The sequence below is a fragment of the Arachis stenosperma genome, chromosome 9, assembly GCF_014773155.1.
Source record: "Arachis stenosperma cultivar V10309 chromosome 9, arast.V10309.gnm1.PFL2, whole genome shotgun sequence".
Classification (NCBI taxonomy): domain Eukaryota; kingdom Viridiplantae; phylum Streptophyta; class Magnoliopsida; order Fabales; family Fabaceae; genus Arachis; species Arachis stenosperma.
Window position 1 is genome coordinate 84,075,304 of NC_080385.1, and position 23,481 is coordinate 84,098,784.

Sequence of the window (23,481 nt, forward strand, 5' to 3'; positions counted from 1 at the left end):
TCAAGGTCCTTTCAGGTTCAGGGTCAGCTTCAACAAGAATGCTTTTGTCTTTGTTCCTGCTCATATGAAAGAGAAAAGAACAAGAAAATATGGAATCCTCTATGTCACAGTATAGAGATTCCTTGAGGTGTCAGAGAAGAAGAAAATTAGAAGGAAGAGGTAGAAGAATTCGAACTTAATCAGATAGAGTTCGAATTGTGCATTGAGAAGGAGTGGTACTCCATAAATAGAAGGATGTGAGAAGAGGGGAAGAAATTTCGAAAATTAAGTTAAAAAGATTTTAAAAACATTTTGAAAAACTTTAATTTGATTTTCGAAAATCAAGAGTGGGAAAGAAATCTAGTAATTTTTGAAAAAGATTTTAAAATTAGAAATCAAAAAGATATGATTGAAAACTATTTTGAAAGAGATGTGATTAAAAAGATATGATTGAGAAGATATGATTTGAAAACAATTTTAAAAGGATTTGATTTTAAAAATTAATGACTTGCCTAACAAGAAAAGATATGATTCAAACATTAAACCTTTCTCAACAGAAAAGGCAACATACTTGAAATGTTCAATCAAATCGTTAATTGTTAGCAACTATCTTTGAAAAAGGAAAGAAATTGATTTTGAAAACATTTGATTGAAAAGATATGATTTGAAAAAGATTTGATTTTGAAAAACTTTGAAAACTTGAAAAAAAATTGATTTGAAATCAAAATCCTCCCCCTTGTGCCATCCTGGCGTTAAACGCCCATAATGGTGCACATTCTGGCGTTTAACGCCCAATGCACTACCTTTTTGGGCGTTAAACGCCCAACCAGGCACCCTGGATGGCGTTTAAACGCCAGTCTGTCCTTCTTCACTGGGCGTTTTGAACGCCCAGCTTTTTCTGTAAAATTCCTCTGTTGCATGTTCTGAATCTTCAATTCCCTGTACTATTGACTTGAAAATAGAACCAAGATCAAATAAACAATGCATGCAAGACACGAAACTTAAATTAGACACTAGACTCAAACAAGAAACATAAAATATTTTTGGTTTTTTATGATTTTGAAATTTTTTTGTGTTTTTTCGAAAATTATATGGAAATAGAAAATAAAAGTTTCAGAATTCTTAATTTGGATTCCAGGAATCATTGCAATGCTAGTCTAAGACTCCGGTCCAGGAATTAGACATGGCTTCACAGCCAGCCAAGCTTTCAAAGAAAGCTTCGGTCCAAAACACTAGACATGGCCAATGGCCAGCCAAGCCTTAGCAGATCATTGTTCCAATAGCAAGATTGATAGAGATCAACAAGCTCTTGTGATGATCAGTTGAAACCTCGGTCCAATAAGATTAGACATGGCTTCTCAGCCAGCCAGACTTCAACAGATCATCATGAAACACTAGAATTCATTCTTAAGAACTCTGAAGAAAAATACCTAATCTAAGCAACAAGATGAACCGTCAGTTGTCCATACACGAAACAATCCCCGGTAACGGCGCCAAAAACGTGGTGCACGAAATTATGATCACTACAACTTCGCACAACTAACCAGCAAGTGCACTGGGTCGTCCAAGTAATAAACCTTACGCGAGTAAGGGTCGATCCCACAGAGATTGTTGGTATGAAGCAAGCTATGGTCACCTTGTAAATCTTAGTCAGACAGACTCAAATGGGTATAGATGATGAATAAAACATAAAGATAAAGATAGAGATACTTATGTAATTCATTGGTAGGAATTTCAGATAAGCGTATGAAGATGCTTGGTCCCTTCCGTCTCTCTGCTTTCCTACTGTCTTCGTCCAATCCTTCTTACTCCTTTCCATGGCAAGCTTATGCAAGGGTTTCACCGTTGTCAGTGGCTACCTCCCATCCTCTCAGTGGAAATGTTCAACGCACCCTGTCACGGCACGGCTATCCATCTGTCGGTTCTCAATCAGGCCGGAATAGAATCCAGTGATTCTTTTGCGTCTGTCACTAACGCCCCGCCTTCAGGAGTTTGAAGCACGTCACAGTCATTCAATCATTGAATCCTACTCAGAATACCACAGACAAGGTTAGACCTTCCGGATTCTCTTGAATGCCGCCATCAGTTCTTGCCTATACCACGAAGACTCTGATCTCACGGAATGGCTGGCTCAGTTGTCAGGCGAGCGCTCGGTTGTCAGGCGATCAACCATGCATCGTGTATCAGGAATCCAAGAGATATTCACCCAATCTAAGGTAGAACGGAGGTGGTTGTCAGTCACACGTTCATAGGTGAGAATGATGATGAGTGTTACGGATCATCACATTCATCAAGTTGAAGAACAAGTGATATCTTGGAACAAGAACAAGCAGAATTGAATAGAAGAACAATAGTAATTGCATTAATACTCGAGGTACAGCAGAGCTCCACACCTTAATCTATGGTGTGTAGAAACTCCACCATTGAAAATACATAAGAATAAGGTCTAGGCATGGCCGTGAGGCCAGCCTCCCAAAGAGGGTTCAATCATCAAAAACATGATCAAAAGATGTAAAGATCAAAAGATGTAAAATACAATAGTAAAAGGTCCTATTTATAGGGAACTAGTAGCTTAAGAATTACAAAGATGAGTAAAAGACATAAAAATCCACTTCCGGGCCCACTTGGTGTGTGCTTGGGCTGAGCAATGAAGCATTTTCGTGTAGAGACTCTTCTTGGAGTTAAACGCCAGCTTTTATGCCAGTTTGGGCGTTTAACTCCCATTTTGGTGCCAGTTCCGGCGTTTAACGCTGGGAAATCTGAAGGTGACTTTGGACGCCGGTTTGGGCCATCAAATCTTGGACAAAGTATGGACTATCATATATTTCTGGAAAGCCCAGGATGTCTACTTTCCAACGCCGTTGAGGGCGCGCCAATTGGGCTTCTGTAGCTCCAGAAAATCCACTTCGAGTGCAGGGAGGTCAGAATCCAACAGCATCTGCAGTCCTTTTCAGTCTCTGAATCAGATTTTTGCTCAGGTCCCTCAATTTCAGCCAGAAAATACCTGAAATCACAGAAAAACACACAAACTCATAGTAAAGTCCAGAAAAGTGAATTTTAACTAAAAACTAATAAAAATATACTAAAAACTAACTTGATCATACTAAAAACATACTAAAAACAATGCCAAAAAGCGTATAAATTATCCGCTCATCACGCTGTCACAGTACGGCTAATCATCTGTCGGTTCTCGATCATGTCGGAATAAGATCCATTGATCCTTTTGCGTCTGTCACTACGCCCAACACTCGCGAGTTTGAAGCTCGTCATAGTCATCCCATCTTAGATCCTACTCGGAATAACACAGACAAGGTTTAGACTTTCCGGATCTTAGGAATGGCTGCCAATAATTCTAGCTTATACCACGAAGACTCTGATTAAGAAATCCAAGAGATACACACTCTAGCTCTCGCTTGTAGAACGGAGGTGGTTGTCAGGCACGCGTTCATAAGGGCGGATGATGATGAGTGTTACGGATCATCACATCCATCAGGTTGAAGTACGAGTGATATCTTAGAATAAGAATAAGCTTGAATTGAATAAAAAATAGTAGTAATTGCATTAATTCTCGATGTACAGCAGAGCTCCACACCTTAATCTATGGTGTGTAGAAACTCCACCGTTGAAAATACATAAGAACAAGGTCCAAGCATGGCCGAGAGGCCAGCCCCCAATGTCTAAGATCGCATAAATTGATCAAAGATATGGTCAAAGACGTCTAATACAGTAGTAAAAAGTTCTATTTATACTAAACCAGCTACTAGGGTTTACAGAAATAAGTCTAAGTGTAGAAATCTACTTCCGGGGCCCACTTTGATGTGTGCTTGGGCTGAGCTTCAGCTTTACACATGCAAAGGCTTCTCTTGGAGTTAAACGCCAAGTTGTAACGTGTTTTGGCGTTTAACTCTGGTTTGTGACGTGTTTCTGGCGTTTTACTCCAGAATGCAGCATGGAACTGGCGTTGAACGCCAGTTTGCGTCGTCTAAACTTGGATGAAGTATGAACTATTATATATTTCTAGAAAGCCCTGGATGTCTACTTTCAAACGCAGTTAAGAGCGCGCCATTTAAAGTTCCGTAGCTCCAGAAAATCCGTTTCTAGTGCAGCGAGGTCAGAATCCAACAACATCAGCAGTCCTTCTTCAGCCTGAATAAGATTTTTGCTCAGATATCTCAATTTCAGCCAGAAAATACATGAAATCACATAAAAATACACAAACTCATAGTAAAGTCTAGAAATGTAAATTTTACATAAAAACTAATAAAAACATCCCTAAAAGTAGCTAGATCCTACTAAAAACTACCTAAAAACAATGCCAAAAAGCGTATAAATTATCCACTCATCATAAAGCACCTTATAATTTATTTATTATTCTATTCTAAAACGGTTTATCCGGTTGAACCACCGGTTGGACCGGTTAGACCAGTAAACCAATGAACAAGTGACTAGAGCAGTTTGATGACCGGTCCGATTTTCTGAACCTTGGTTTTGAATCCTTTCTCTTTGAATAGGCAATCTATTGTTGGATTTTGTGCATTTGCTTCTTGATCATATGCATCCATATGTTAGATCTTTGCTTGAATGCTTTCATGATTCTTTATTGCTTGTTTGGTTGTTTTGACCCACAAGTTTAGAGCATCTCCAGTACACTAGAATGAGTGAAGTGCATTCTTCTTTCGTGTAAATTGTGACAGCGCTTTTTATGCTAGTGTGCGTGTGTTCTTTACCGCGCGTAATTTAAAACCCACACACTCTTTTCACCAATGTCACACTATTTCACTCACTCAATTATAGTGATCACTACCTCATTCCAACAAAGGATGCTTCCTTGCTTTTGCATTTACTTTTCTCACTATCCTGCCTTCTAATTTCAGGATGAATCATCATAAGCAACAATGGAAGTGGGCGAAAGAACATGCAACAACCAGTTGACCTACCAGCTGAAGGTAGTAATCCAGAGAGTCGCCGTACCCCCTTGATCATCTTAGAATGCACCAAGGACGGTGCAAACTTTTAAGTGTGGGGAAGTCTTCTGACCAGTCGGCATTTTTGGGTAACAAGTTTCTAATCCCAACACTTTTGCATTCGATATTCTTAGGTCTTTTACGAGTTTATTTTTGTTGCATTTTCGTATTTTTGCATAAGTATACATAATAATCTTATTAGTTAAAATAATGAAATTCTCTAAGAAAAACATTCTTAATAGGGGATTGATATCCCAATTGATTTGAGTGAAAACTTTTCATAGAACTTGCTTGAATTATATATATTGTATGTGGATCATGTTTTTGAGCTAAGAACACACAACCTTGGGAGTTTTGAGCCTAATGTTGTGGTTACATCTTATAACCACTTATTTTCCTTCTTGTGTGCAATTGTTCTCTTTCTATGATTGTGATCCTTGATTTGTTTAATTCTATATGTCCATTATTCCTTGTATTCATGCATTTATATGATTGAGGCCATTACTTCATTAGCTCACTTACCCAAATAGCCTACCTTTTACTCTCCATTGTTAACCAATTTTGAGCCTACGCTTAACCCAATTGTTCTATATTTTAGCACATTACAAGTCTAAAGCAAAAAATAATAAAAGTCCTTCATTTGGATCTTTGATTAGCTTAGGCTAGTGAGAGTGCTTATTATTCAAGTTTGTGGAGCTTCGGGAACATTGGTTGGGATAAAAGGGTGTTTTACATTTTTATATTTGGGAATTGGGTGCATGCTCATGTATTAATCAAATGTTAGGCCATATACATTGATGTTCTTGTATGTAGTTTGAAAGAAAGAAGAAAAAAATGAGAAAAACAAAAGAAAAGAAAAAGAAAAGAAAAATATATAAAAAAGAAAAGAAAGAAAAAAAATGGAAAAAGAAAGAAAAAGAAGAAAAATAATAAAAAAGGGGACAAAATGCCCCAAAATAAAGCTCAATAAAGATCAATGCATAGGAGTTGTGAAATGAAAAAGAAAATGCATGAGTATGTGAAAAAGTGAATAATGGGTAGTTAGGTTAGTACTTAATTGTATAGGTTATTTTATAGGTTAGGTGAAAAGTCTAGGTTAATCAAAGATTTGAATTTCTAGTCAACTTAGCCATATACTATCCTACCTTGACCCTAGCCCCATTACAACCTAAATAAAAGACCTCATGATAATTGTATGCATGCATGAAATAATTGTTGATTGTTAGATGAAAAACAAATCTTGGAAAGCATGATTAGGGGGGAATTGAGTGAATCAACCTTAAACACTGAGCGACTAGAGTGTAAACACATCTGGAGAGGATTCAATTGCTCAATTACATGCTTTCACCTAGAATCATTACTTTTCATGCAAGTTTGTAAAAATATTTAATAACTCAATTCAATTGCAGATTTGATTTGATTGCTATCGCTTTAGCCCTTAAGCTTATATATATCCTCTTGGGAATTGATTTGTTTTGACCAAGTAATTGCATCTATTTAGATAGTTGCATATAGGTAGGTTGCATATATTTTAGTTTAAATTGAATAAATGATAGCACCCTTTGTTTCTCTTCCTTGGTTAAGCATGAGGACATGCATGGTTTAATTGTGGGGAGATTTGATATACCACTATTTCGTGGTACATCCTGTGCTTAATTTAGGGGATTTTACAACCCTTATACCCACATTTATTCAATGAAATAGCATGGTTTCATGATTGTCTCCTAATTTGTGCTTAAGTGTGAAAACATGCTTTTTAGGCTCTTAATTGCTAATTTTGATTCACCTTTGATTCCACTAGATGTCTTGATATGTTTGTTAGTGAATTCAGATTGGAAAGGCTAGGAATGGATCAAAAGGATGGAGAGGAAAAGCATACAAGTGGAGAACTCATGAAGGAACAAGGATTTGGGGTATTGATATCGACGCCCACGCGTAGAAAATGCGTACGCGTGGAAAGTGACATCGCAAGGCGACGCGTACGCATACATGACGTGTACACGTGGATAGGAAATTGCTAAACGACGCGTACACGTATTTGCCGCGTACGCGTCGATGCTCGCACGTGACTCACTTAAAGGCAAAATGCTGGTGGCAAATTCTGGGATTCCCAAGCCCAAATCTAAGTCATCTCTGATGCTATTTAACCCAAGGATTGAAGGGGAATCACAAGCTTCCATCACATTAGTTTTAGTTAGATTTAGTTTTGGAGGGAAAGTTAGTTTCAAGAGAGAGAATCTCTCTCTTCTCTCTAGAATTAGGTTAGATGTAGATTCGGAATTCTTAGATCTAGGTTAATCTCATGCTTTGATTTACCTTTCCTTTTGTAATTCTTGTTCTTCTACATCTCCTTTTTCTAGTTTAGCATTTAATTCTTGTAATTCTCTACTTTTATGTTGATGCACTCTTGTTCTTCTATTTCTCTTTAATGCAATTCATGTTTTGAATTCACTTATTGTTTAATTACCTTGTGGTTGTTAATTTCCTTGCAATTAGTAGTTATAAGATTTCATTCTTGTTGTCATTCTACTATGCTTTCCTTTTATGCCTTCCAAGTGTTTGATGAAATGCTTGGAAGGATGTTAGAGTAGAATTTTGTGTTCTTGGCTTGAGAATGTAACTTATGTCTAAGTGATTAATGATTAGTAGCCAGTGACCCTAGTTCTCACTAATTCAATTAGTGGATAGCTAGGACTTATGGACTTGGATTGATATAGCTCATTTAACTTTCCTTTACTAGTTAAAGGATGTTTTAATGGGATTGATCCTTGCAATTATCATGTTGTGTTTAGTGATAAGGATAGAGATTCTTGACCACCAACCCTTGCCAAGACCTTTTTAGCTATTAGTTTACTTCTTTGCCATTTATCTTCCTTGTCTCTTATCAAAACCCCCAAAATATACATGTCCATAACCAATAACAAGAACACTACCCTGCAATATCTTTGAGAGACGACCCGAGGTTTAACTACTTCGGTTATTAGGATTATTAGGGGTTTGTACTTGTGACAAACGAGTTTTTGTATGAAAGGATTATTGTTGGTTTAGAAACTATACTTGCAACGAGAATCTATTTGTGAAATTCTATACCACACAAAAATCCAATCATCAACCTCTGCAAACATAATGTTGATCTATAGCTTCTTGAAGACTTCTAAAAATCTAGAAAATTGCTTGTCCTTGGAAATGTTCTGAAGCCTTTGAGCGTGTGGCAATTTAGGCTTGTACTCAGGAGCCTTGGGCAATGTAGGATGAGTGTCAAGAGAGTATGGGAATGGATTGTCTACAAGCTTTGGAGGGGCGTGCTCTACTTCTTCCTTCTACTCCTCTGGAGTTCCTTTTTCAACTAGCTCCTCATTGACCTTAGTCTCAGAACCAGCTAATTTACCACTCCTCAATTGAATAGCCTTGCAATCTTCTCTTAGGTTCACCACTGTATCACCAAAAAACGTACTTGGAGACTGGTGCACGAAATTTTAATCCCAATATCAAAATCAAGATTTCTTATGATTTCGTACCACTAACCAGCAAGTGCACTGGGTCGTCCAAGTAATACCTTACGTGAGTAAGGGTCGATCCCACGGAGATTGTTGGTTTGAAGCAAGCTATGTTTATTTTATTATTCTTAGTCAGGATATCAATTATAATTATCAGTTTGAATTATTAGAAAAAAATAAAAGAGCGTGAAATAATTACACTTGTTGTGCAGTAATGGAGAATATGTTGGGGTTTTGGAGATGCTTTGTCCTCTGAATCCCTGCAACATAATGCTTACTCACTTTCATAAATGTAAGGCTCCTTCCATGGAAAGCTGTATGTAAGGAATCACCATTATCAATGGCTACTTCCCATCCTCTCAGTGAGAATGGTCCAAATGCTCTGTCACAGCACGGCTAATCATCTGTCGGTTCTCAATCAGGTTGGAATAGAATCCAATGATTCTTTTACGTCTGTCACTAACGCCTAGCCTTCAGGAGTTTGAAGCTCGTTTCAGTCATTCAATCCCAGAATCTTATTCGGAATACCACAGACAAGGTTTAGACTTTCCGGATTCTCATGAATGCCGCCATCAATCTAGCTTATACCACGAAGATTTTGATTAAGGAATCTAAGAGATACTCATTCAATCTACTGTAGAATGGAGGTGGTTGTCAGGCACATCATGGATTGAGGAAGGTGAATGAGTGTCATGGATCATCACTTCTCCATAATAAGCGCGAATGAACATCTTAGATAGGAACACGCATGTTTGAAAGGAAAACAGAAATAATTGCATAATTCATCGAGACGCTGCATAGCTCCTCACCCCCAACATGGAGTTAGAGACTCATGCCGTCAAAGAGTATAAAATTCAGATCTAAAAATGTCATGAGATTCAAAATAAGTCTCTAAAAGTTGTTTAAATACTAAACTAGTAACCTAGGTTTATAGAGAATGAGTAAACTAAGATAATTGGTGCAGAAATACACTTCTGGGGCCCACTTGGTGTGTGCTGGGGCTGAGACTTAAGCTTCTCACGTGCTTGGGCTGTTTTTGGAGTTGAACGCCAGGTTGTAACGTGTTTTGGGCGCTGGACTCCAACTTGTAACCTGTTTCTGGCACTGGACGCCAGACTGCAACATGGAACTGGCGTTGAACGCCATTTTACATCGTCTATCTTCGCGCAAAGTATGGACTATTATATATTGATGGAAAGCCCTGGATGTCTACTTTCCAACCCAATTGAGAGCGCGCCAATTGGCTCCTGTAGCTCCAAAAAATCCATTCCAAGTGCAAAACTCATAGTAAAGTCCAGAAATGTGATTTTCGTTTAAAAACTAATAAAATTATATTAAAAACTAATAAAAACATGTTAAAATCTATATGAAATTATCCCCAAAAAGCGTATAAAATATCCGCTCATCACAACACCAAACTTAAACTGTTGCTTGTCCTCAAGCAACTAGATAATAAAGAGGATGAAATAATGAAGAAGCAATAATATCTCAGAGTTTTAATGATGCTCAGATTCTAATTAGATGAGCGGGGCTAGTAGCTTTTTGCTTCCAAACAGTTTTGGCATCTCACTTTATCCTTTGAAATTCAGAATGATTGGCATCCATAGGAACTCAGAATTCAGATAGTATTATTGATTCTCCTAGTTTAGTATGTTGATTCTTGAACACAGCTACTTTATGAGTTGGCCGTGGCCCTAAGCACTTTGTTTCCAGTATTACCACCGGATACATAAATGCCACAGACACATAATTGGGTGACCTTTTCATATTGTGACTTAGCTTTGCAAGTCCCCATTAGAGTGTCCCAGAGTTCTTAAGCACACTCTTTTGCTTTGGATCACGAGTTTAACCTCAGTCTTAAGCTTTTCACTGGACCTGCATGCCACAAGCACATGGTTAGGGACAGCTTGATTTAGCCGCTTAGGCTTGGATTTATTTCCTTGGGCCCTCCTATCCATTGATGCTCAAAGCCTTGGATCCTTTCACCCTTGCCTTTTGGTTAAAGGGCTATTGGCTTTTTCTACCTCTTTTGCTTTTTTTTTTCGCAAATTACTGACTTTTCATTTTTTTCGCAAGCTTTTTTTCACTGCTTTTCTTGCTTCAAGAATCAATTTCATGATTTTCAAATCATCAATAATTTCTTGTTCATCATTCTTTCAAGAGCCAACAATTTTAACATTCATAAAATTCAATATAAAAATATGCACTGTTCAGGCATTCATTCAGAAGGCAAAAAGTATTGCCACCACATATAAAATTAGAATTTTCCTTATTAAGAACTCGAAAAAATTTGCCTCTTATTCTAAAAATCTACTATTTATTCATGTTTTGATGATGATGAGAAAAATAAATTATAGCTTAATTGGAGATAAAATCAAAATGGAGATACTAATTACTACTACTAATATATAACTTCTAAGGTAAATTCATAATAAGAACAGTTATCACAGAGTTAAGGCAAATATTAGGACTCAACAACCTTTATTTTGGGAAGTGGGTGTTCCTCTAGTCTGTGGGATGCTTGATCCTTCAAGAGATAATTTCTGACGCTTCAGTTCCTTCAAGTCACATCCTTGCTCTTCCTGTTCCCTTAGGTGCCATGATCTTGATGAGTTTTAGCTCATTGATCATGGCAAATCACACCAAACTTAGAGGTTTGCTTGTCCTCAAGCAAAGGAAGGATAGAAGAGGAATAGAGGGAGAGGAAATTTCGAAATTCAAAAGATATGATGAGTTGAAAAAAATTTGAAAAAGAGTTGGATTGGAAAAAGATTTGTGTTTATGGATTAAGATACATTTGATATTTTTGAAAAAGGGATTTTAGAAATTAGGGTTTTTAGAAATTAGGATTAAAATTTTTGGAATTGAAGGATGATATTTTGAAACATGTTTATGCAAGAAATCATGAATTGAAACATAAAAATTAGAAAATTTGTGCAAAAAAATGAATTTTACCTCCTCCCCACCATTCTGGCGTTAAACGCCTAAACGCTGCATGTTTTGGGCGTTTAACGCCCAATTGCTGCTTCTCCTGGGCGTTCAACACCCAGCTGTTGCTTCTTTCTGGCATTGAACGCCAGGAAGTCCTTTGTCACTAGGCGTTTTTCTGAACGCCCAGGATGCTGTAATTCTGGCGTTAAACGCCCAGAAGGAGCTTCTTTCTAGCGTTCAACGCCCAGATTGCTATCCTTACTGGCGTTAAACGCCCAGTGGATGCTTCTTTTGGGCGTTCAATGCCCAAAATATTTCTTACTGGCTTTTTCACACCAGTGAGCTTCCAAATTCCCTTGTAACTCTGTGAATTCAAGCAATTACTACTTTACCTTGAAGATACTTGACATATACCTGTAAAAATCAATTAATTAACAAATAAACTTTGTAAATGGCTGGGTTGACTCCCAGCAAGTGCTTCTTTATTCTCTTTAGCTGGACTATTACTGAGCTTTAATCAAGTCTCAGTTTTGAGCATTCTTGCTCAAAATTGTTTTCAAGATAATGTTTAACTCTTTGTCCATTAACAATGAACTTTTTGTTAGAATCATTATCCTGAAGCTCTATGTATCGATATGGTGACACACTTGTAATCACATATGGACCTCTCCACCGGGATTTCAATTTTCTGGGGAATAATCTGAGCCTAGAATTAAATAGCAGAACTTTCTGCCCTGGCTCAAAGACTCTGGATGACAATTTCTTATCATGCCATCTTTTTGCTTTCTCTTTGTAAATTTTTGCATTCTCGAAAGCATTGAGTCTAAATTTTCTCTAGCTCATTTAACTGGAGCAATCGTTTTTCTCCAGCTAACTTGGCATCAAGGTTTAGGAATCTGGTTGCCCAGTAGGCCTTATATTCCAGTTCCACTGGCAAGTGACATGCCTTTCCAAACACAAGCTGGTATGGAGAGGTCCCTATAGGGGTTTTGAATGCTGTTCTATATGCCCACAGAGCATCATCCAAGCTTCTTGCCCACAATCCCTTCTACGGTTAATTACAGTCCATTCCAGAATTCTTTTGAGTTCTCTATTTGAGACTTCAGCTTGCCCATTTGTCTGTGGGTGATATGGAGTGGCCACCCTGTGGCTAACTCCATAACGAACCAAAGCAGAGTAAAGCTGTTTATTGCAGAAATGAGTGCTCCCATCACTGATTAGTACTCTAGGGGTGCCAAATCTGCTGAAGATGTGTTTCTGGAGGAATTTTAACACTGTCTTAGTGTCATTAGTGGGTGTAGCAATAGCTTCCACTCATTTGGATACATAATCCACTGCCACCAGAATATAAGTGTTTGAGTATGATAGTGGGAAAGGCCCCATGAAGTCAATACCCCATACATCAAACAACTCAATCTCCAAGATCCCTTGTTGAGGCATGGCATAACTGTGAGGCAGATTACCAGATCTTTGGCAACTGTCACAATTAAGTAGAAACACTCGGGAATCTTTATAGAGAGTAGGCCAGTAGAAGCCACATTGGAGGACTCTTGTGGCTGTTCGCTCACTTCTAAAATGTCCTCCATATTGTGATCCATGGCAATGCCATAGGATCTTCTTGCTTCTTCTTTAGGCACACATCTACGAATTACTCGTCTGAACATCTCTTGAAGAGATATGGTTCATCCAATGATAGTACTTTGCATCTGTGATCAATTTCTTTGATTGCTACCTACTGTACGCTTGGTATGAACCTCACTGCCTTTTGGGTATGAACCTCACTGCCTTGTAGTTTGCAATGTCTGCAACCATGGCACTTCCTGGATGGCAAAGAGTTGCTCATCCGGAAAGGTTTCAGAGATCTCAATAAGAGGGAGGGCCCCTTCTACTGGTTCTATTCGGGACAGGTGATCTGCTACTTGGTTCTCTGTCCCTTTTCTGTCTCTTATTTCTATATCAAACTCTTGCAGAAGCAACACCCATCTGATGAGTCTGGGTTTGTAATACTGCTTTGTGAGTAGATATTTAAGAGCAGCATGGTCAGTGTACACAATCACTTTTGATCCTACTAAATAGGATCTAAACTTGTCAATGGCGTAAACCACTGCAAGCAACTCTTTTTCTGTGGTTGTGTAATTTTTCTATGCGTCATTTAAAACACGACTGGCATAGTAAATGACGTGCAGAAGCTTGTCATGCCTTTGTCCCAACACTGCACCAATGGCATGGTCACTGGCTTCACATATTAATTCAAATGATAATGTCCAGTCTGGTGCAGAGATGACTGGTGCTGTGACCAGCTTACTTTCAGAGTCTCAAACACCTGCAGACACTCCTGATCAAAGATAAATGGTGTGTCAGCAGCTAGTAGATTACTTAGAGGTTTGGCGATTTTTGAAAAATCTTTTATAAACCTCCTATAGAATCTTGCATGCCCCAAAAAGCTTCTGATTGCCTTAACATTGGCTGGTGGTGGTAATTTTTCAATTACCTCTACCTTAGCTTGATCCACTTCTATTCCCTTGTTCGAAATTTTGTGTCCAAGGACAATTCCTTCAGTCACCATAAAGTGACATTTCTCCCAGTTTAAAACCAGGTTAGTCTCTTGGCACCTCTTTAGAACAAGTGCTAGATGGTCAAGACAGGAGCTGAATGAGTCTCCAAATACTGAGAAGTCATCCATGAAGACTTCTAGAAATTTTTCCACCATATCATAGAAAATTGAGAGCATGCACCTTTGAAAGGTTGCAGGTGCATTGCACAGACCAATGGCATCCTTCTGTATGCAAATACTCCAGATGGACATGTGAATGCTGTTTTCTCTTGATCCTGGGATCTACTACAATTTGATTAAACCTGAATATCCATCCAGGAAGCAGTAGTATTCATGACCTGCTAGTCTTTCTAGCATCTGGTCTATGAATGGTAAAGAAAAATGATCCTTTCTGGTAGCTGTATTGAGCCTTCTGTAATCAATACACATACGCCACCCTATAACTGTTCTTGTAGGAACCAGTTAATTTTTTTCATTATGGACCACTGTCATGCCGCCTTTCTTAGGGACGACTTGGACAGGGCTTACCCAGGGGCTATCAGAAATGGGATAAATAATCTCAGCCTCTAGTAATTTAGTGACCTCCTTTTGCACCACCTCCTTCATGGCTGGATTCAGCCGCCTTTGTGGTTGAACCACTGGCTTAGTGTCACCCTCCAACAAAATCTTGTGCATGCATCTGGCTGGGATAATGCCCTTAAGATCACTGATGGACCACCCAAGAGCTGTCTTGTGTGTCTTTAGCACTTGAATTAGTGCTTCCTCTTCCTGTGGCTCTAAGATAGAGCTTATGATTACAGGAAAGGTATCACCTTCTCCCAGAAATGCATATTTAAGGGATAGTGGTAATGGTTTGAGCTCGGGTTTAGGAGGTTTCTCCTCTTCCTGAGGGATTTTCAGAGGTTCTATTATTCTCTCTGATTCCTCTAGATCAGGCTGAATATCTTTAAAGATATCCTCCAGCTCTGATTCGAGACTCTCAGCCATATTGACTTCTTTTACCAGAGAGTCAATAATATCAACGCTCATGCAGTCATTTGGGGTGTCTGGATGCTGCATAGCTTTGACAACATTCAACTTGAACTCCTCCTCATTGGCTCTCAGGGTTACTTCCCCTTTTTGGACATCAATAAGGGTTTGGCCAGTTGCTAAGAAAGGTCTTCCTAGAATGAGAGTTGCACTCTTGTGTTCCTCCATTTCCAGCACCACAAAGTCAGTAGGAAAGGCAAATGGCCCAACCTTGACAATCATGTCTTCAATTATGCCTGATGGGTATTTAATGGAGCCATCAGCAAGTTGGAGACATATCCGAGTTGGTTTGACTTCTTTAGTCAAACCAAGCTTTATGATAATAGATGTAGGTGTTAGGTTGATACTTGCCCCAAGATCACATAGAGCTTGCTTGGTACAAGTACCCTCTAATGTGCATGGTATCATAAAGCTTCTAGGATCTTTAAGCTTCTCAGGTAAGCTTTTCAGAATGACTGCACTGCATTCTTTAGTGAGGTAAACTTTTTCAGTTTCCCTCCAATCCTTCTTATGACTTAAGATCTCTTTCATGAACTTAGCATAAGAGGGTATTTGCTCAAGTGCCTCTGCAAACGGAATCTTTATTTCAAGAGTACTGAGATAGTTTGCTGGTGCACGAAATTGCAATCACACTTTTGCAATTTCGCACAACTAACCAGCAAGTGCACTGGGTCGTCGAAGTAATACCGTACGTGAGTAAGGGTCGATCCCACGGAGATTGTCGGCTTGAAGCAAGCTATAGTTATCTTGTAACTCTTAGTCAGGATATCAATAATTCTCTTGTTTAATTGTGATGAGTAAAAGAACATGAAATAAATACTTGTTTTGCAGTAATGGAGAACATGCTGAGGTTTTGGAGATGCTCTATCTTCTGAATCTCTGCTTTCCTACTGTCTTCTTCTTCAAGCACGCAAGGCTCCTTCCATGGCAAGCTGTATGTAGGGCTTCACCGTTGTCAATGGCTACCTCCCGTCCTCTCAGTGAAAATATTCAACGCGCTCTGTCACAGCATGGCTATTCATGTGTCGGTTCTCAATCAGGTCGGAATAGAATCCAATGATTCTTTTGCGTCTGTCACTAACACCCAGCTTTCAGGAGTTTGAAGCTCATCACAGTCATTCAATCCTTGAATCCTACTCAGAATACCACAGACAAGGTTTAGACCTTCCGGATTCTCTTGAATGCTGCCATTAATTCTAGCTTATACCACAAAGATTCTGATTAAGGAATCCAAGAGATATCTACTCAATCTAAGGTAAAATGGAGGTGGTTGTCAGGCACACCTTCATAGGTGAGAATGATGATGAGTGTCACGGATCATCACATTCATCATGTTTAAGAACAAGTGATATCTTAGAATAGAAGCAAGCATGATTGAATGAAAAACAGTAGTAATTGCATTAATCCATTAAGACACAGCAGAGCTCCTCACCCCCAACCATGTGGTTTAGAGACTCATGCCGTAGAAGATCCAATAAGAAACGTGTAAAGTGTCATGAGGTTAGAGATACAATGTCAAAAGGTCCTATTAATAGTGAACTAGTAACCTAGGATATACAGAAATGAGTAAATGACGTAAAAATCCACTTCCGTGGTCCACTTGGTGTGTGCTTGGGCTGAGCATTGAGGCTTTCATGTGTAGAGACTTTTTCTGGAGTTAAACGCCAGCTTTTATGCCAGTTTGGGCGTTTAACTCCAATTTTTGTGCCAGTTCCGGCGTTAAACGCCGGGAATTCTGAAGCTGATTTGCAACGCCGGTTTGGGCCATCAAATCTCAGGCAAAGTATGAACTATTATACATTGCTGGAAAGCGCAGGATGTCTACATTCCAACTTAATTGAGAGCGCGCCAATTGGGCTTCTGTAACTCTAGAAAATCCACTTCGAGTACAGGGAGGTCAGAATCCAACAGCATCTGCAATCCTTTTCAGCCTCTGAATCAGATTTTTGCTCAAGTCCCTCAATTTCAGCCAGAAAATACCTTAAATCACAGAAAAACACACAAACTCATAGTAAAGCCCAGAAAAGTGAATTTTAACTAAAAACTAATAAAAATATAATAATAACTAACTAAAATATACTAAAAACATACTAAAAACAATGCCAAAAAGCGTATAAATTATCCGCTCATCACAGCACCAAACTTAAATTGTTTCTTGTCCCCAAGCAACTGAAAATCAAATAGAATAAAAAAAAGAGAATATACTATAGACTCCAAAATATCAAAGAAACTTAGCTCCAATTAGATGAGCAGAACTAGTAGCTTTTTGCTTCTGAACAGTTTTGGCATCTCACTTTATCCTTTGAAGTTTAGAATGATTGGCATCTATAGGAACTCATAATTCAGATAGTGTTTTTTGATTCTCCTAGTTAAGTATGATGATTCTTGAACATAGCTACTTTATGAGTCTTGGCTGTGGCCCAAAGCACTCTGTCTTCCAGTATTACCATCGGATACATATATGCCACAGACACATAACTGGGTGAACCTTTTCAGGTTGTGACTTAGCTTTGCTAGAGTCCCCAATTAGAGGTGTCCAGGGTTCTTAAGCACACTCTTTTTGCCTTGGATCACTTTTAAAAAAATATTTTTTTTTTGCTTTTTCTTGCTTCAAGAATCAATTTGATGATTTTTCAGATCCTCAATAACATTTCTCCTTTTCCATTATTCTTTCAAGAGCCAACAAGTTTAACATTCTTTACTCAACAAATTTAAAAGACATATGCACTGTTCAAGCATTCATTCAGAAAACAAAAAGTATTGTCACCACATCAAACTAATTCAACTAGTTTCAGAGATGAATTCGAAATCCTGTACATCTTGTTCTTTTGTGATTAAAGCATTTTTTTATTTAAGAAAGGTGATGGATTCATAGGACATTCATAGCTTTAAGACATGAACCTTAAATTTTATTAATCATGAAATAAGAACAAGACTCAAAGATAATTATAAAAGAAGACTAATAATAATAGAAAACAGAAAATTAAAAACGGAAATTTAAATGACTCTAAAATTGATTCCTAATGATAGAGGTTATCACAGAGTTAGGACTCAACAACCTTGATTTTGAGAAGTGGATGCTCCCTCAACTTGTGGGGTGTTTGATCCTTCAAGGGAGAGCTTTTGGCGCTTCAGCTCCTGTAGCTCACTGATGACAAGTCATCATATACCCATTTTCTATGCTTTTTCATACAATAGATTGATGATTAATGCTTAAATATTGCATTCTTTTGTGCTTAAATGATATATTTTCTTGATCTTTTAATTTTATAAATCTTGTAGGAAATAAGAAGAAAAAGAAGCAAAGAAGCATAAAAAAAGAGGAAAAAAAGAGCTTTGGAGCACACTTTGAAGTTGGAGCACATTTTGGAGGCTTAGGCCACGCTTTTAAAAGCGTGGCCCATGACAAATTAATGAAGAATAGGCAAACAGCACACACTGCCCTGCTCTTGCCAAGGGCAGGGCAGAATCGTGATGCAAAGTGAGGTTGGAAGCAAGACTTTTCGCTAAGGTAAAATCTGGGCGCTCACAGCATGACCATGCCTCCTTCAAAGGGCTATAACTTGAGCTACGGACATCCGATTGATGTGCTTCCAGTTGCATTGGAAAGCTGACATTCAGAGCTTTTCAACGATATATAGCAATCCATATTTGGCGTACAATTGAGGCAGAAACGAGAGGCATCTTTAAGGGCCAAAAACAAGCAAAAATAAACCAAAATGCTTCCATCAAGGCTCGAAGCTAGAGCCTCACTCCAAAACAAAGTGGCGCTCAATTTTCTGCCCTGCCCTCTTGGAGAGCAGGGCAATGTCGTGCTCTTCATGGAAAATCAAGAAAAAATTGCTCCTCAAGTGCTTTCACCAAGTTTCGAACCAAGCACCTAAGGGGAGTGAGGAGCGCATCATGATACGGTCCAAGGAAGTGAGTGCGCAAGACACACATGCAAGGCAACATTGCCCTGCCCTCCACAAGGGCAGGGCAGCCTCCTGGGAGCAACATATGGGCCAAAATTCAATTTAATTCAATTCTTCACCAAATTAAATCAAGGCCATCCAAGACCCATTCTCCCTCAAATACAAAGCAAGCAAAGCCCACTCAACATGACTCAAAGGCACAAGAACAAGCTAGAATTAGGATTTTCATTTGTTTTAATTTCATTTTCATTTTTCATTTTGTAAAGCCTATATAAAGGCATCAATTCCATCTTTGTAGGGAGAGCTCTTTCCTTTATTTTTTTCTGTCTTAAATCTGGGATTGAGAGTGAAGAAATTCTGTTTCCCTCTTGGTCTAAGATTTCTCTGTTATTCTTCTGCAAAATTTCAGTGAATTAAGGATTTCTCTTGTTTGAACCAAAATTCTCTTTACTGCTTTCATCTTGGTTGGATCAAGGAAGGAATTGAGATCTAGACTTGTTTTCTAGTCTCTTTGATTTCCTGAGATCTTCAATCTCATTTGGCAATTAAACTGAATTTAATTTCTGTTTGCTTCTCAAGCAATTCTGCTTTCTGTTTAAGATTTGTTGCAAGTTACTTTTCTGCTTGATTGCTCTTACATTCTCTTGTTGAATTTTAATTCCCAGCACCCAAGTCCTTTTAATTTTCATGCAATTTAATTATTCTGCAATTATTCTAATGTTGCTTATTGCTTTCCTTTAATTTTTGCACCCATTCCCCTTTATATTTACTGCAATTTATATTTCTTGTCATTTAAGTTTCTGCAATTTACATTGCTTGCTATTTAAGCTTCTTGCCTATTTACATTCTGCAATTTAAGTTCACTGCTATTTACATTCTGCTGCAACAATTCTCACTCACCAATGTTAGCTTGACTAAACTAATCACCCCAAAGTTGCTTGATCCATCAATCCCTGTGGGATCGACCTCACTCTTGTGAGTTATTACTACTTGATGCGACCCGGTATACTTGCCGGTTGGATTTGTGTGTTGGAAAATTCGTTTTCCGCAAAAACACCATCAAGTTTTTGGCGCCGTTGTCGGGGATTGATTAGATCAACAATGATTAAGTGGGTGAGAAGTCTAGATCAAGCATTTTCTTTTTTTTGTTCTCTGTTTTAAAGTGAGACCAAGGTGTTTGAGTTTTTGCCTCACTAAGAAATTCTCATCTCTGATATGAGTAATTTCAATTTCCTTGGTGTTGTGTTTTCCAAAATTTAAATGGAGTCCAACTCATCTTATGATCAAACAAATTTTATGGGATATTACCCCCATCACCAATCTCTAATGGTGGTTGGGAATATCACCAAGATACAAATTCTGAGCACTCCAATCCATGGAGATTTGCTTCAGAACCCCAAGATGAGCAAGAAAATTTTGAGGGATACCAACCACCACCACAAAATGATTCATATCATTATCCTCATGGTGGATGGGAGTATCAACAGGAATGAAGGAGTATGAACAATCAAGTGAAATGAACTATTTCCCAGAGCCACAAAGTGACTCATACTATTATGGCACGTACACAAAAGATGGCTGGGAAGGAAATGCAATGATTCACATTCTAATTATTTAAGAACATTATCACTTGATTGTGCTGTCAGAGCATACTTGGAAGAGTATTCATCATTTGATTATGCCTCAACACAAATTCCCTCCAAGATCCATACAACTCATCTCACCAACCACAAATTACTCTCAACCTTTATCCTTTGAGCTAGTGGCTGAGGATCCCCTTCAAAAGTCCAGAGAATTATTGGAAAGACAAAACAAATTATGGAAGAACAAAAACAATGCTGGACAGAACAAGAATTCCTCAAGAAAACAGAAGGGCATGTAGAGCAAGGAAGATTCATTCAGGATCACCAAGTTTTAAGGATGAGAACAATCTGTGAGTGAAGAAGAGGAAGAAGGTTCCTATATCAATTGAATTTCAATGGAGGAAGAGCAAGATGAGGAGGCTACTGTATCAAGTGAACTTTCAATGAAGAACGAGGTGGTTGAAAATGAAATTGCACTTGAGATGACAAGGGAACATGAAGACTCACAACTCTCACAAACTTTCCTGACCCAACAACTCTCAACAATTAAATCTGTGATTGAGAAATATGAAGAGGAGATGAAGAAATGTTGGGAAGATCAACAAACCTCCTCAATAAAAAAGCTATCAAGTCAAATGTTGAGTGTAAAAGAGGAAGTGGAAGAACAAGCTAGTGAGGAGGATAATCAAGAACGTCCAAACTCAAGGGAAACAGAGAGGCACATGAAGGACAAGCTCATTGAACCACCAATTCAAAAGGCTCTGGATGAAGATCAAACTCCAAAAATCACACAGCAACCAATTCATGAATCCAAAGAAGTGATGGCAACTAGCAAGAACACCAATTCTGTCCTTAATCCAGCAAGCAAAATCAATCAAGACATTTGCAAAAGAAAGCTTGCTGAGGAAAGGCCAAGACAAGGGACAGTAGCTGAATCTTCTCCCCCCTTAAGGTCATTCCTCTTAACAAACTGGAAGAAGAGGAAGAAAGTGAAGAACAACATGTCAAGCTAATGACACTAAAAGAGCACTTGTTGGGAGGTAACCCAACCGTAGGTAACATTTCTTCTCTGCTTTGTTTTCGTTCTTTACTTTGTTTAAATTCAATAAATGGGCATATGGTTACATTCTAAGTTTGGTGTTGTCTTGCAACAACTTGTTTTTAATCTTTTTGGATGATTGCATCAAATCAAAAATGGAAGTGACACACTAAGATTCTAAGTTTGGTGTGCCACTTAATTCTCTATGCAATTCATTAAGCAACACCACTTGTCTGCATAATCATAAGGCCTTTGCAGTGTTGTTTTTCTTTTGGTTTGACACTTTATTATTCTGTTTACTTTAGTTATTTCTTTATTTTTAATACTTCCACTTATTTTGCTTCTTGACTGTTTTTGTTAATACATCACCAAGAGATCCTTATTCATGACATATTCTTGGCTTGGTGATTGTATTTAACATATAAGAGTTTCTTTTGTTTAGTTTTAATTCAAATAAATTGACATATGGTTGTATTCTAAGTTTGGTGTTGCTATGCAACAAAATTTGGTTCTAATTCTTACAAGATACTTGCATTAATTCCAAGTGAAAGTGTCACACTAAGTTTGGTGTGCCACTTATTTTTTATGCAATGTATTGTGCACACCTTCTTATCTATGCAATCAAAATGTCTCTGTCTCTTGTGCCTTGATTGTTATCTTTAATTTTGCTTGCTTAAAACACATTCGCTACTAACATTTCATTATGTAAGACATTCATGATCCATCTTAGCCCCATAGCCATTGTTCTAATTGTTGCTTGAGGATGAACAAGCATTCTGAGTTTGGTATGGGAAGGAGGAAAATGGGAGGAAAATGACAACAATAGAGAAGATGAACTACAAGGTTGTAAAGTTCCTTTTCCTCTCATTTGTTTCATAAACTGCATGATTGTCTTTACCTTTTCTGTATACATGTGTGTATGAATAAGCATAGCTTGAATTTTGATTTATAATATGTTGCTGTGGCATTATAACTACCAACTTGAGCTTTGTGAATTCAAAAGCAATAAAGCATCATGATCATAAACAAACAAGGCATTAAAGAAGATTTTAGCATGTGCATACAAGTATTGGAAAGCTAGTATGATTGATTGTTGCTCAATTGCATTGGATTTTATTTAATTGAAGTTTTTCATCTAGTAAATTTTGTGAAATCTTTTGAAATCATGAAAACCTTGAAGAAGCAAATACAATTAAAGCAAGAAAAGAAAAAGGGAAAGAATGAGAAAGCTGAAGGCTCTGAGTACCAATGGCAATTTATTTGTTAAGTGCTTGTGGTGTTTATGTATCAAGCCAAATGCTTGAAAACAAAACACTTAGAAGTCAAGGCTAGGCTCAAGTGCAAAAGCACTCCCTCAAAGCTCAAGGTTCTGAGCATCAATGATTAGAGAGTCAAGAAAAGAAAAAAAATGAGCTTAATGAAGTCCTCTAATTAAATGCTTGTGGTGCTTATGTATCAAGTGGTAATACTTGAAAACAAAGCATTTAGAAGTCGTAGCTTTGTTATCAACTCATGGGGCAAAGCACCCAAAAGGAGAAGCTAAAAAAAAATAAAAAAAAATAAAATAAAATAAAATAAAATAATAATTAAAAAAAATCAAAAGCTTGTTTCAAGGAAGAATTATAAGAAAAAGATTTCATAAAAGAGGCTAGATAGAAGCATCAATCATTTACATCTCTTTTGTAATTGTAGCATGCATAGAAAACCAGCTTGCCATGAACATTAACTTGCTACTCTTCTTACCTTGGATTGTCAATTTCTATTGCATGATTCTTTTCTTGCTTGGGGACAAGCAAGGTTTAAGTTTGGTGTTGTGATGACAAGTCATCATATACCCATTTTCTATGCTTTTTCATACAATAGATTGATGATTAATGCTTAAATATTGCATTCTTTTGTGCTTAAATGATATATTTTCTTGATTTTTTAATTTTATAAATCTTGTAGGAAATAAGAAGAAAAAGAAGCAAAGAAGCATAAAAAAAGAGGAA